A 15,990-nucleotide genomic window follows, 5' to 3' on the forward strand; every position below is an offset into this window, starting at 1 on the left:
CCTGGTCCCACTGGACCCAGTTACTCCCAGTGTTGGGACAGATGTTGGTTCCTGCTCACCTCTGATCCAGGGTGTCTCAGAGTGCCTGGGAGTGCAGCTTCCTCTGGGTGTTGTGGGACTGGCTGCCGAGATTGTGCCCTGGGTCTGCTCTCTGATCCTGGGTGTGTCAGCATGCCTGGGAGTGGAGCTTCCTCTGGGTGTAGTGGGACTGGCTGCAGAGCTTGTGCCCAAGGTCTGCTCAGAACACTAACCCAGACAGACCAGCAAGAAGTTTCTTATGTATAAAATTATGTCATAATATTGAAGAGTAGACTGTGATGTATTTAAACTATTTATTATAAATGTTATAACAGAACTATACAACCCTACAGAAATAAAATACAGAGGTAGAATACTAAGAAATATTCAATCTAAATGGCAAGAAAAATTAAAAGAGCAAAGCATGAAAAAATAGAAAACAAATAGCAAGATGGTAGCCTTACACCACTTATATACACACCTATATAATAATTGCAGTCAGTCTAATGTATGCCAGGCTGGATTTCTATAAATCAAGACCTAACTAAGTGCTACCTACAAAGTGTAAAGCGTAATATAAAGACACAGGTTAAAAATCAAAGGAAGAGAAATCTGCACCGTGCCAACACTAATGATATTGTAGCAAGAATGTAAATGTGAGACAAAGTAGACTTCAAAGGAAAGAATATTACCAGAGCAAAAAAAGAGAATTTAATAGTAAAGAGGTCAGCTCATCAAGAGAATGCAACAATAGCTGCAGGTGGATCTCTACAAGAGAGCACTTGCCTTTCTTGTAAGGCCTTTAGATTCACTCTTCACTGCTGGAAGAGAAAAAAAGGACAAGACAGAACAATTGTTAATGATTATGTGTCTATTAACACAATGAAATATATAAAGCAAAACCCAGCAAGACTTTGAAAAATGAACAAAATATCAACATCAGTTAGAGACACCAACAGTCCCCTGTCAGGAACTGATTACAAGAACAAACAGAAAATTAATAAAAATATGAATATTCCCATTACTCCAGTTAGTATGTTGAATATCACATGTAATATAACATGTAATATAACATGTCTAAGTGAACACAGAATGTTCAGGGAGACCATATCTTTGGTCATATACATTTTAAAGGATTAAAATAACCCAGGATTTGTCCCATGACAAGTAAAATAAATTGGAAATTAATAAAAGAGGGATTGAAAAATCCCTACTATTTAGGAATTATGAGCATACATCCAAATAACTCACAGGCTATAGAAGAAATTACAAAATAACTTAGAAAATACTGTGCATTAAATGATAGCAAAAACGGGGTATCACAATTTATGAGATAAATCCAATGTGGTTCTTTGACAAGATAGAAGATTTAAGTGCTTATATTAGGAAAACAAAAAGATGTAAATCCAATTATTTGTGCTTTAATTTAATGAAAGTTGAAGCTAAAGTAAGAAAACAGAAGATGATGATGGATTCAAGGAAATATAATAGAAAATTATAAAGACCTCTGGAATCAAAGTTCTTTTTTAAAATGTAAAAAAAAAAAAATCTAATCAAGGTAGAAAAAAGAGAGTAGATCCATGTTGCCAATACTAAACTAAAAGTGGAGTCATGGCTACAGAGACATGAAAAGAGAAGGTAGAGAAAATTATGGAGTTCCTATGCCAATACATTTTACAGTGTAAATGAATAAATAGGCAAATTTCTTAATAGGCCTACATTGCAAAAATTGATACAAGAATAAAAGAAAGTCCTGAACTGCACAACATTAATTTAAAAATGAACACAATTAAAAGCCTGCACAAATAGTGAGTACATTGGTGAATTTTGTCAAACATTGAATGAAAGAAATGTCAATGCTCTACAAATTCAAACATTGGTTGTAGAAAATAATTCCCAGATTTTTTTTTAAAAAGATACAATATTATAAGTCATCAAATTTGTAGGTAAATGGATGGTCCTAGAAAAAAATTATCCTGAAGAAGGTATCCCAGACACAAATATATTGTATATGTTTGCTTATATGTGGATTTCAGCTGTTAAGTCTTCAGTAAGCAAGATACAATCCATATAACCACAAAAGTTAAGTAAAGGGTAAGAAACTAGGAGGGATTTGGATGAATCTCCTTAGGAACAGGAAATAGAATAGATAGTTATGAATAGACAGATGAGGGGGGACTAGAATGGGAAGATCAAACAGGAAGAGGGAGGGAAGAGGGGGAGTGATGGAGGGAATACAGAGGAGATATAAAACTAAGGGCCATTTGAGGAAGTGGTATTAAAAACCTAATGCAGCAAAATCTTCCTCAACTTCATGCATATATGAAAGTGATCTAGATGAAATGACCAAATAATGGGGAGGACAGAGCCTCAACTGGACAACTCCCATCACCAAATGAAGCCTCCAGTTCCAAGAATGGTTTACAAGTAGTCCAATTGTTGGCCAAAGAGGTCTCATGGGAGTCTCCCAAATAATCCAACCCAGGCCACTGTGAAGGCTACTGTTTACTCTCCACAAACTGTTGCTAAGACTGTACACAACTTATTAAATGTGGAGAAGTTGAGCTGGTGCCTACCTAGAACCTTCACCCCCACTGACTAGTATTGATAGTACTAGAAGGTACTCTGCATAATGCCAAATGAGAAACGTAAATACCAAGCCAGATGCAAACTCTTTGATCTACAAGGGTGATTTGCTTATAAGAGAAGATAGCACAATTGTGGCACAAAGCATATGGGAGTAACCAACCAATATGTTTGAACTTAAGGTCTACTACATGAAAACCAAAGAACACTGTTCTGCTAAAGGAACATAGCAATAAAATAACTCCTAATGACATTACGTTACACTCACAGATCAGTGCCTTGCTCAGCCGTCATCAGAGAAGCTTCCTCCTGCAATAGATGAGAAAAACAAACATACAAGCAAACAAACAAAAAGCAGAGACCAATAGCATAGACAATGTGCAGATAGTGAGAGAGCTAGCAATGCTCTACCCTAAATGGGATCTCTGCATCAAATCCCTCCCCTCGGGACTCAAGGAACTATGTGAAAGAGGAGGCAAAAAGATTGTAATAGCCAGAGGGCATGGAGGACACAACCAAAACAAGGCACGGCAGAATCAGGACATATCAACTCACAGAGACTATGACACCATGCATGGGGCCTGCTAGGTCTGGGCTAAATGACGTCCCAGCACTGAGAGTCCCCATCCCTATCCCAGGAGCTATCCCGAATTGGTAACTGTTCCCAAAGGAAAATTTACTTTTTCCAGTAGAGTCCCACTTAAGGCCAGGCCTCATGCCCAGCAGTAGATGGCCAGCCAACATGAAACAAACTTGGTGGCGTTTGGGGGAGGGTTTTGAGTCATAAGGTGTTGTCAGGGTCTTAAACTTTGTCTTTGGCTCTTTTTGTTCTCTTTGTTTTTGTTCTATTCTGGTTGGTTTGGTTTTATTTTACCTAATTTTATTTTATTATTATTTTTAGTATTCAAATGTGTGTGTGTGTGTGTGTGTGGAGGGTGGGGATTGTGGATTGTGGATGGAAAAGCAGTTGGGCATCTGAGAGGAATTGGGGGAAGGGAAGCCATAACCAGAATACATTGTATGAATAAGTTTTTCATTTCAATTTTAAAAGACTAGATCACCCTTCCAGTCTCCATCTGTGCCCCAGAACTAAGGCTATCCCACATCCCTCCTTACCCAAATCCCACCTGGGGAGAGCTGGTCTCCCAGGAGTGCTGACACACCTAACATCACAGGTCCACAAGAGGGACAAGCTCCAGTCAGACACAGCAAAACCAACTAACACCAGAGATAGCCAGAAGGTGAGAGACAAGCACAAGAACCTAAGCAACAGAAACCAAGAGAATGAAGATTCCCAAGTATGGTATAATGGCAGACCTATCTGAATTACACCAGGCTTCTCAACAAAGACTATGAAAGCTAGAAGATTCTGGGCAGATGTCATACAGACCCTAAAAGAACAGTTGACCTTTATCCCTTACTGCTTTTAAAATTCTTTCTTAGTTTAGTGCATTTGGTGTTTTGATTATTATGTGAGGGAAGGAATTTCTTTTCTGATCCAATTTATTTGGAATTCTGTAGGCTTCTTGTATGTTCATAGGCATCTCTTTCTTTAGGTTAGGGAAGTTTTCTTCTATAATTTTGTTGAAGATATTCCCTTTAAGTTGGGAATCTTCTCTCTCTTCCTTACCTATTATCCTTAGGTTTGGTCTTCTCATTGTGTCCTGGATTTCCTGGATGTTTGGGTTAGGAGCTTTTTGCATTTTGCATTTTCTTTGACTGTTGTGTCAATATTTTCTAAGGTATCTTTTGCCCCTGAGATTCTCTCTTCTGTCTCTTGTATTCTGTTGCTGATGCTTGCATCTATGACTCTTAATCTTTTCCCCTTTTCCCTCTTTTTTTTTTAATTGGGTATTTAATGTATTTACATTTCAAATGTTATTCCCTTTTCTGGTTTCCCCTCCATTCCCCCCTCTCTCATCCCCCTTCTCTTGCTTCTATGAGGATGCTCCCCCTCCCATCCACCCACTCCCACCACACCGCCCTAGCATTCCCCTACACTGGGGAATTGAGCCTTCACAGGACCAAGGGCCTCTCCTGCTATTGATGCTGACAATGCCATCCTCTACTACATATGCAGTTAGAGCCATGGCTCCTTCCATGTGTACTCTTTGGCTGGTGGTTTATTCCTTGGGAGCTCTGGGATGTCTGGTTAGTTGATATTGTTGTTATTCCTATGGAGTTTTATAGGAACCCTTCAGTCCTTTCTCTAATTCCTCCATTGGGGACTCTGTGCTCAGTCCAATGGTTGGCTGTGAGCATCTGCCTCTGTATTTGTCAGACTCTGGCAGAGCCTCTCAGGAGACAGCTATAACAGGCTCCTGTCAGCAAGTACTTCTTAGCATCTTCAATAGTGTCTGGGTTTGGTGTCTGTAAATGGGATGGATCCCCAGGTAGGGCAGTCTCTGGATGGCCTTTCCTTCAGTCTCTGCTCCACACTTTGTCCCTGTATTTCCTTTAGACAGGAGCCCTTCTGGGTTAAGAATTTGGAGATGCATGGCCCCCTCTCCCAACAATCACTTTATTAGCAAACAGGGGTTCCTCAGAGGAAGGGAGAGTTTTTGCCATGCTTTGGAGGTAGAAAAGCCAAACCTCTGGATATGGTCTCTACAGGTTCTCCCTCCCCTTTGTTGGGTATTTCTGCTAATCTCATCCCTGTTGGGTCCTGGGAGCCTCTTGCTTTCCTGGCATCAGGACTTGCTGGTGGCTACCCCCAGTTCCCTATCCCCCATTGCCACACACCTCTTTTCAAATTCCTGAGCCTCTGTATATTATCCTTGTCTCCACTCATACCTGATCCTGCCTCCCTTTCCCCCTCCCTTCCTCTCTTCCTTCCAAGTCCCTCCCACCCTCTACCTCCCATGAGTATTTTGTTCCTTGTTCTAAGAAGGATTGAAGCATCTACATTTTGGCCTTCATTGTGTCTCTGTTTAGCTTGATACCCCAGGAGCTCAAACAGTATCTCCCCTCCTTCCACATACTTTTAAACTTAGTTATTAAACTTTATCAGAAGCAAAGTACTTATAATTCACATGCCAAACCATCACAGCAGCATACCCTTATTTAACATTAAAATTACATTTCTCTGAAGCCATGTATCCAACTGAATCACCCCTAAGTAAATACAATCTTTTCTACATGATCAACAAATTAAACTCTGACAATACTCTTGCTACTGTGGTTACCTCCGAGTTTGTCTAAAACTCTTCTGTATTTTATTGCTGTGTAAATATTTAGAAGACTTTAAAGGGCTAATTTCAGATTTGTACTTTCTCCCATCCACAGTTTATACTTCAGGTCTATTTCTGCACTCTGCATTTTTACTCCTGTAGCACGGTGTAACCCTCACATTGTTACTATTTACATTTTTTGCAATGGGCCACACGTTTATGAAACTTTCCATTTGAATTCTTGATGTGATTAGCTGCTTTTAATTACATCTAAGGTGTCCTTGCCAAGTAATAATGAGATTGCATAGAAATTCTACAGTGGAGACATAACCAGAGCCAAATGGTTCTAAGGGAAAACTGACTCTGTGCAAACATGGCAGAAATGGTTCACACTGAAACAGAGTGATAAATGGGGTGGCAAATATAGGTGAGGCTTCTAATGATATAAGCTCAGATGCTACTTTAAATGTCAGAGGGTAGTTCATTATTTGGAGGAGAGCTTTTGGAGTAAAAATGCAGACTCCTATACTTGAAATTCACAGAAAATTACATTTAATGTCTGCTCACCAGACTCAACTGGATCACTCAACCATGATGGCTGCTACTGGTATATTGCATGCTTTGTGCTCTCTCTCTCTCTCTCTCTCTCTCTCTCTCTCTCTTTCCCTCTCTCTCTTTCTCTCTCTCTCTTTCCCTCTCTCTCTTTCTCTCTCCCTTTTTCCACCCTTCCTTCCTTCCCCTCTTTTTTCTCTCTCCCTTGTTACTAGTTCTCTAAGGGCTTAAGCATTTGAGCACATTTCAGGTCTTCTGTGAGTTAGATTTGCCAAGCAGCCAAACCTCTTTTGGAGATTCCTGGGCAGATCCTACAGATTTCAACATCAAGTTCAAATTCACCTTTGGAGGATCCAAATTCTTCTATGACATAGTCCACCCCACACACTGCTGTGAGATGAGGTCTCCTGCCTCCTGTAGTCTTTCATTTGTACTATCTGTCCATATATCTTACAAACATTTGTCTGCTACAAGCCAGCTAGTATCCTTGGGGATAGGGAGATGGTATTATGCCCAAAGGAAGCTGGGCTCCTGCCTTCTAAGAGTGACCCCCAAGAAGAGACAGGCTTTACTCAAAAAACCCTACAGAAAACTGTCTGCAACCTGCATGCCTATATAGAGTGCTCTGGAAGTGAAGCATGAGGTAGGGCACCCTCTGCAAAATACAAGGCCCTTCATGTTGCTGGACTACTTGGTTCTCAAAGGAAGTAATTATGGCCCAAGACAAAGAGAAAGAGAACCAAGAAAGTGATTGGACCATGGCTTAGAAGACAAGAGAGACAGCATGTGGTGGCCCACAGAAAGGGGGGAGACCACAGGGTTGTTTGACTTAATCAAGGAAGGGAGAGAGTCTGACCATGTTGTTCAAGGTTGTGTGGTATGTGTCCTAGGAGCAGGCCACATCTGTGTGTTCTTCCTTCTGCCTTTGCCCATCAAGGCAGCCTTGGGCTCCGTCTCCCAAGGGTCTAGTGATCTCCTTTCAGATCAGTGCTCTTTTGATCGTTGCATCTTAAGCATCTGACATCAAGCAGAAATCATGAGACAGAGGCACAGAAGGGAGAGATGCCAGGAGGGATTGCAGGGCTTGGTTTGCTGAGCGTGCACTGGGACAACTTGGTCCCTTGGGAGAGTCTAATTTAGAGGTTTTCCCAGCGGGTGGCCTTAACTTATCCAGTCCCATTCAAGTGTTCCCTTCCTTCCAAAAGGCTGCTCCATTTTAATTCAAACCAAATCCCAGCTTTCTGTAATTTCAGATGGTAAGGAAACACTGGACGGGATGCGGAAGCATGTGGTTTGTGCAGAAGAACTCAACCGTGGCTTACTCTACACTCTGGGTGCTGGCCCAGTCCTCATCAGCTTCCCCAGCTTGGAGTCCTGATGATGGGCATGAGTGCAGGGATGCTGGAGGGGAAAGTGCCGGCACTTGGGGACATTCCAGTGAAGAGCTGGGGGAATTAGGATAAAGAATCACAGCTGCTAATTGGTGCATAGAGTAGAACAAATTCCCTCTCATCACAGAAAGGATTGTGTTTCATGTTGAGGAAAAAGAGATTTGCCTACAAATTAAGTTGGGAAGTGCACAGAAGAAACTGAACTGTCTGCTGGCCAGAGTGCTGTTCTGAGACTGTAATGAAATATGACATAGAAGGGGTGGGGGGAGGGTAGTGCTCAGTCAGCGAGTGCCTTCTCCTTAGTGTCTCCTTTAATGTGAAGGGCTGGCCTGCTCCTGGTGCTGTCTCTGGGCACTCAACAAATGGCCCTTTCTCAGGCAGCTTGAACTTCCTTGTCAGCAATTGCTCCGGAACTACCACAGCAGCCTTAATCCTGAGAAATGGTCACATCAAAGTTCTGAAGAGCCACAGGGGTTGGGGTGGGAGGTGAGAGATGTGGGAAGAATGGAGCTATTCTCCCCTTCTTTCAGCATCAAGTTAGCAGAGAGGTGTTTGGATCCTTAGGTATAAGCAAACAAGCCAGGCTAGTGACACTGAGTCTGAGCCACCCCACCGGGAGTCACCCCCAGAACCCCTGTTGCAGAGTTGGATCAGAGCCTCCTGCAACCCACCAAGCATCTCTGCAGAGGATCAGCTCCGCAATTGCCCTGTCCATGTGCTCTGTTCAGCTGGTCTCTTTCTCAGGGTCCTCTCTCTGGGTTTGGCAGGTGCCTGTGTTGGTCCTGTCTCACAGTGACCTTCTAAGAATGTAAGCACTGTCCAACCCCAAACTCCAGATTGCATTTTCTTTCTCATCCATCCTGTGAAGCAGGGATGTTAAGGGAACATAATTATATGTATACAGACCTTAATAGATAAAACTTTCAGAGAGAGCACATGTTTATACAGCATTTCTTTATTGAAAATAAGTAAATGAACTGGAAATACATGTGTCAGAAAGCACAGTGACTTGATCTGTGATTGGGGGAAGGGGAACTTGGTGATAGGACGTTCTGAAAACGCTTTTCTGGTTTGTCCTCAAGGAGGAATTTCTTTGGACTTGAGCCAAGGATCAAGAAAACCTTCAACTAGGGGCTGGTAGGTAATCTAACCCCTTCTAGATCTTTGTGGGGCCCAATCATGTGGCCCAAACTAGGATTAGCCAAAGCAAACAAGACCTTTGAGTTGTAGGCATTTTATTTCGGGGAAGCCACTTGCCCACATTCTTGATTCATGAAAGAGCCTCTCACAAGCCGCTGGATGAAGAATCCTTACAAGGAATTCTCTCTCCTCCCATGAGTTGATTGAATTGCCTTTTCTCATAAAGCAAAGTACAAACGAAGTCCCTGGTTTTACTAGAGATCAATTCTAGACACTTGGATTTTTGTTTGGTTTCAAAATTATTTGAAGAGATTAAAAGGGGGAAAAAAACAAAACCCTTTTCAAAATCATGTGATTACCTTTCTCCCTTAACCAACTGAAGATATTTTTGGGGGTGTAATTTTTTTTTTTAAAGACAGGCTGTTGCTAAAAGTTTGCTTTATTTTTTGTGAAGTCAAGTGCTATAGCTATTAATTACAGTTATATTTTGTTTTCATTCTTTTCAATGTTATCAGAAGAGTTAGCGTCACCTTATTATCAGTAATCAATTACACTAGGTTCCAGTGTTTCTATCCTCATCTAGAATGCTCAGATGACCAGGAATTCTTTTACTGGATTCCTTTAGATTTGAGTTCTTGATTATATCTCCAAATCCAAAACAGCTGAGAGACTCCTGCTGACCCCACAAAGAAATTAACAGCGAACAAACTCCAATTTTTTGGGATAATTACAAGTGAGTATCTTGATCAAATAAACCCTGTAGCCATCAGCACAGTGGATGAGCTGTGCTGAGCTTCTCTGCAGGTCTGGCCATGTCTGCTAATCCAGCAATTACCAATTCCCATTTCATTATCGGAGCCCAGAAAAAAAAAAAAAAAGAAAGAAAAATAAAAGAAAAAAAAACTGTTCTGGGGCCTGCCGGGTGGTTATAGAGCGGTCTCAATTTCTTCGGCAGCAACAACTCCACTTTATCCTTGAGTTGGTGGTAGGTGGCCCGCAAGCCTCGGGCGCCGGCAGCTGCCTTCTCCGCAGCCTAGGGATGGATGGACAGCAGCTGGGTGGGAGCGCCGTTCCTGGCTAACAAGGAAGGGCAGCTCCTCCCTTTTCTCTCTAAGGCGCTGGGCTTCCACCTCTGCCCTAGGGCGCCCTTCCCTGCCTCTGCCAGCCTGGGGTGAAGCACCTAGGGGCGGAGTCTGGCAAAGGCTGAGGGGGCGGAGTCTCCTGGGGGTAATTTTACACCCCCCCCTTTTTTTTTGAGGTAACTCATTACTCTCTGACATGCTGAGTACTGGCTGGTCACTTACAGGTAATTATTTTGCACTATGAAGTTGGTAGGGTTAACTTTTGGGTTTGAGTTCTGGAGAACTACTGGGAGAGAAGTAAGAAAAGATCCTCCTGCGTGAGTTCAAAAATGTATTTACGCTAACCATATGGGCTATTCCTACCTGCTCAAGGTCTTGGAATAGCTTCCTCATGAAACAATAGAACACTTACAGTATTCCTTTTTGCATACCTTTTATAAGTTCTGAGGAGAATTCTTTCTTTTCCTCCTATAAACTGTCCGTGTATAATTGTCTTGGGAGATGTAGTTCTGAGGCCAGCGAGAGGGAAACTTCTTGCCTCTAGACTACACGAGTTGGAATTTGCCATTTTTGCCTGCCCCATCCACCCTGTTAGCCCCTCCTGCACCTGCAAAAACAGCAGCTTCACTCAGCGCCTCAGACAGCCTCACTTCACAGGAGGAAATCAGTAGCAGACAGTTTTTACTATGCCGTTTTCTGGTTCCCAGTGGTCCTGACAAGGGACATGCTTTCCAGGGAGACCCATGAAAGAAAACCTGCAAACTCCTGCTTCTTCAATTGGCCCTACCTGATTGAAACATGGCTGGGTTTCAGTTGGGTCTAAGTTCTAGCTGGCCTCAGGAGTCTTCGCAGAGCCAGAATCTTCTGGCCATTCGTTGTGTGAGGTGGCGCGCACGGACCATAGTGCAGCCTGAACACACTTGTCTCCAGGAAGGCATCCTGGGGTCTCCATTGGCTCATGGCTGCACCACACACCTAATCTCTCTGAGTTGCTTTTTCCTTGTGTGAATCAGACATGATAATGCTTCCCATGTGGTTGAGGTGAGGACCGAATTGAATAATAATTGTGAAAATCATTGGTTACTAGTAGGCATTACAAGTAGCACTTCCAGATCTTTCCCTGGTGCCTGTCTGAGGCTGCTAATGTCTCATTATCAGTCTGTTAGCTCACATGGTCCCTTCTGCTCAACGCACATTTGTAGAAGAGCAAAAAGGAACAATGGCAGGCCACAGTCTGAGACTCTGGGTGACAAGGTTCATGTCTTGGGCGCATGGGTGACAATGTTCATGTCTTGGGTGCATGTGCTCATAGGGGAGGACATTCACAGAATGACCAGGCAGTCCCTGGTCAGAACTTGAAACCTGTCATTCTAAGGTAAGAGGGCTTAGTTCCATAATTGGGCTCAAAGCCAACACCAAGCCGACTATGGCCACCAGTGTATTCCTACCTGTTGGGGAATGGTGGACTGTGAACTCCTTGCACAGTCACTGAGCCGGTGGCAGAGGTGCTGATGGGAACAATCAGTTGCTTCCCTTCCCTAATGCACTTAGGGATTAGAGCTGCCTCCGAGGGAAAGTGCACAGCTGTGAAGTTGTCTGTTGGGGTTCTCCCTGTGGTCTCTACTGTCTTCCCATTTGTAGTATGTCCTCTTCTAAAGCATCTACACCGTAGCCATCCTTCTTCCTCTGAAGATTTTGTAGCCAAATTGAAATATTTTTGTGTCTGTTCTGAATACGTACAAACTTTTCCCCTGTAACTAGTCTGTAAACTAGTACTGTACAGCAACTTATGGGGCATTTGCAGTATATTACATACTATAAGGAATGTAGGGCTGATTTAAAGTCTATGTAGTGCTGTGTGCTGGTGAACGCTGAGCCATCTTACACAGACACTTGAGCATGCTTGGATTTCGATATCTGAGGGAGTCCTGAAACAGATCGCCATGGATACTGAGGGAAAGCCTCATTACTTACCTCATAGTTGCATGTGGTAACTGTGAATTTGGATGTCTGGCCTGGAATTAACCTCATTCTGCCCCTCTGCTCAGAATCTCTGTGTGTAGACTCTTAAGAATGGAAAGAAAAATCTGTTCTGAGCTTCACAGTATCCCTCATCACCCATTCTGGGTGGGCTCCAACGTCAAGCTCTGTGAGATGGCTGAGAGGGGATGAATCAGTGGAGAAGGCCCTTCTGATTTAGTTCTAGGAATTGAAAACAGGGGCCTTATCCTAATATATGGAGAAAGCTCATATATGGAAATTCTTAAGACCCAGCCAAGTCAAAATCAGTCCTGGAAAGAGACATGTCAGGACCTCACACTGAAGCCTATCTTTCCAGACCTCAGTACCAGCTCTGTTCCTATAACTGCAGCCATGCCATGCTGTGAGCCAACCCTGTGTCCTTCCAATAAGTGGCCCCAGGATTGGTTTAAGCAGCCTGTGTGGCATTTCTGTTGCTTCTCTCTGGACAACTCCTGTGTGCTTTGTCTGAGTCCACAGATTTGAGCTGTTCCAGTCATTTCTAAGAATCTAACTGTAAGGAGTCAGTAAGGTATTTTTCTTTTAAGTATTCTCTTCAAAGAATAACATTCAGGAAATAAGAAGGAAATTAAATTCATTGTGAGATTATAGGTCTATTGCACTGTTTGGGGTCTAAAGGCTCTAAGTATAAGTATAGGCAGCTAAGGTAAGAACGCTATTTTTTAAAGGGTGAAGAAGATGGTAATTTAATTTTCATTCATTACGGAGTACAAGTCGACACACAGATGACCAGAAACCTGGGCCTCCACTTCAGGTATGGCCGAGGTAAGGGTCACTAATGGAAGGCAACAGGCCTGTAAGATTGTAACAATAATTTTGAAAGTCACAAAGATGCTATCTTCACCTTAGAGCTCTGGATATATTGGGATAAAGAAGAGAGGAATATATCTAAAGAGATGGGGACTCGGTAGGAAAGCCAGAGCCCTGACTGGAGGCAGGGAAGAGAAAAGCAAACAACAGGGCTTGATGCTCCCCATTGACTAGAAGAAGGGAAAAATGCTTCAACTTGCATGTTAATTCTTAACATGTATTGTATGAATTGTATAATTATGCCCAGAAAGAGTGTGAGGCTGGACCTGGGATCAGTGGGTCAGCTATGATGGTTTATTAGTGGTGCTTTTCAAGAACACAGGAGTGGATTCTGGAGATGCTATACGGGTTAAGTATTTTCTGTACCCAAGATGGAGGCTGAGCAGAAGGGGGAGTAAAGAATCCCACTTCATCATAGCAGCACGTGTTTAATGAGTGACCTCCGCTTTGATGAGATTGGGCCAGTGTCTTTTCTGTCCTGTCTTTAGGTGTGACTAGAACCCAAGGGAGCAGTATTAGTTACTTTTCTGTTACATTGACAAAATGCACTGACCAGAGTGACTTGTAGAAGGAAGGATATGCTTAGGGTTATGGTTCCAGTGGTCCCGTCCAAAATGTTGGGAGAAGGCAAGACAGCAGCCGGGTGGAACACAAAGCTGGAAGACCACACTTTCAACCACGAATGTGAAGCAGAGAGAGTGAACTGGAAGTGGGGCAAAGGTTATCAGACTTTGAAGCCCACCCTAAGCGACACCCGTCTCCCAGCAAAGCTGCACCTCCCCACAGCCTCTCCAGACAATGCCTCCAAGTGGGGACCAAGGACTTAAGTACATGAGCTCCTAAAGGGATAGTTCTTATTCAAGCCACAGAAGGGGCCATAGGTAGACGTTGGTGTACTGCTGTATTGGCAAATACTGAGTTTAGGCAACTCTCCCTTTACAGGGTAAAACATATTGAAATGTTCCAACATAGTTTAATGAGAACATATGGCTAAAAGAGCAGAATCCTAAACGTTAGAATGGAGTCCACCATAGATGTGGTGTCCCAAATGTTAGAATGGAGTCCTCCATAGATTCTGCAAGATATTTTTTAGGAAAATAGTAAGACATCAGCAATTAGATTGAAAGCAAAGAAAATGCCAGAAGGTGGTGGTGCATGCCTTTAATCCCAGCACTTGGGAGACAGAGGCAGGCAGATTTCTGAGTTTGAGGCCAGCCTGGTCTACAGAGTGAGTTCCAGGACAGCCAGGGCTACACAGAGAAACCCTGTCTCAACCCCGCCCCCCCACAAATGTTCACGTGAGAGATTGGGATGAGACAGACCTCACAAGGGAATGACTGGTTACATAATCTTCTTCCAGTAACTTTTCATTGTGTGTGTATTAAAATTGATAATGCTTTCTGAGTTCTATTTTGTCTACCTCCCATAGCTTTTGATACACAGAAAGGAAGCTTGATGTTTCAGCTTGCGCTATTCTTGTGTCTAGTTTATTGCAAAGGCAAGTACTGTTTTCTAAGTGAAGACAGTTTTTATGAATGTTTTTTGTCTGTTATCTTCTAGTTCCTTTATGTTATGACTGAGAAATGACCCATCTATAACTTTTATTTGTTTTAGAACTTAGAGAGTTTTTTTCCTTAAGGATCATTAAACCATCATATTTTATAGATATTCTGTAGGCTCTTACATATGTGTGATCTACATGATCCCCCATAGATTTATGTGGATGGTAAAATGACATTTCATGATTACACTGAGTTTGCTAATATTGTCTTGTTTCTTAGACTACTCTTTGTTTATTACTACTTACGCACATAAAGATTTGAAATGGTTTTTCCCTCTTTCATATTTGGTCATGTTGTTATACTTTTCTTTTGGATATTTCAACTTAATATTTGATCACATAACTAATGTTCTTTAAGGTCTTTGTCTGAGTTTATTTAACTTATTATTGCCTTTTCTATTATCCATATGGCCATCTTTCGGATTTAAGATGTAAACTCTTTTTCTGTAAGATAGCCTTTCATCATTCCTATATAAAGACAGGGCTCTGGCCTGACAATTTTCTCTGAATACTATTTACCCGTAGGTAAGATTCCAGTTCAAAATAATTTTTGTCTCTTAACACTAGAATCATTACTTTTCAGCTCACTGTTCTAAGGGAGGTCAGATGCTTTTCTTTCTCAGTTTTAATAATTGTTCATTCATGGAGCTGTTTGTGATACACAGAGGTAAAAGAGATGTTCCCCGAAATGCATAGACATGGCATGCCCGGAAGCGCATGCTCAGAAGCGCATTACCCAACTTGGATTATATTCCCGCAGGTTTGAGCACACTGAGGCCGGACTTAACTGATCAGGTGCAACGACAGTATGATCAACAGACTTTGCCCCTCAGAGTTTTGATTCCCCTGAATTCCCCTAAAGTGTGGGTTGCTGTTTGTCAGATGGTTTCACTGCCGGAGAGCTTGATCCCAAAGTGGCCCTAGCAAACTTCACCTTTTTCCCCCTATCTGATAAGCCATGTTTTTCAAGCTGTCTTTCATCTTAAAATTCAGAATAAATCTGTTTTCTTCCTTTACGGTAATTTAAAGTGATAGTGGTGCCATATTTTTAGCAGTAACTATTACCCCTCACTACCGGCCTCACCATCGACCCCTGCCATCGGTTTCCGACTCCCCCTCATCAGCCTCTGCCATCGATCCCCCTGCCCGCCGCCATTGCCCCCGCCCTGCCATCAGCCCCTGCCAATCCCCCCACGCCATTGGTCCCACCATCGGTCATGTGCCCAGTCCCCCCGCCCCCTGCCATCAGCCCCAACCACCACGCCCCCCAGCACCCACCACCATGAGCAGCTTTCATTGAGTTCCCACGCTTACTGGGTCAGGACTGCTTTGTCATTTACCTTCTGTTTCTTTCCACTCTGAAAGAGCTCAATAACTTAATGCCTTTCTGCCTCACTTTTCTTTCCTTTTTCTCTTTTAATATTTACTTACATATTTGTGTTTTGTCTGCATGTATGCCTGCACATCAGAAGAAGGCATTAGACCCCATGGGACTACAATTAAGACAGTTGTGAGCCACCATGTGAATGCTGGGAATTGAACTCAGCCAACGCCTTTAACCGCTGAGCCATCTGTCTAACCCCTGGTTCACTTTTCTTGAAGAGTCTGTCATTTTTCCAATTGGCTGGAGCAGAAAACTA

General features: G+C 42.8%; 1 pseudogene; it reads right to left on the reverse strand.

The window, feature by feature from the left end:
• Window positions 1-9,465: 9,465 nt before the first annotated feature.
• On the reverse strand, window positions 9,466-11,970 carry LOC116072755 (annotated as a pseudogene).
• Window positions 11,971-15,990: the final 4,020 nt, after the last annotated feature.

This window comes from Mastomys coucha, unplaced genomic scaffold, assembly GCF_008632895.1.
Source record: "Mastomys coucha isolate ucsf_1 unplaced genomic scaffold, UCSF_Mcou_1 pScaffold23, whole genome shotgun sequence".
NCBI classification, from domain to species: Eukaryota; Metazoa; Chordata; class Mammalia; order Rodentia; family Muridae; genus Mastomys; species Mastomys coucha.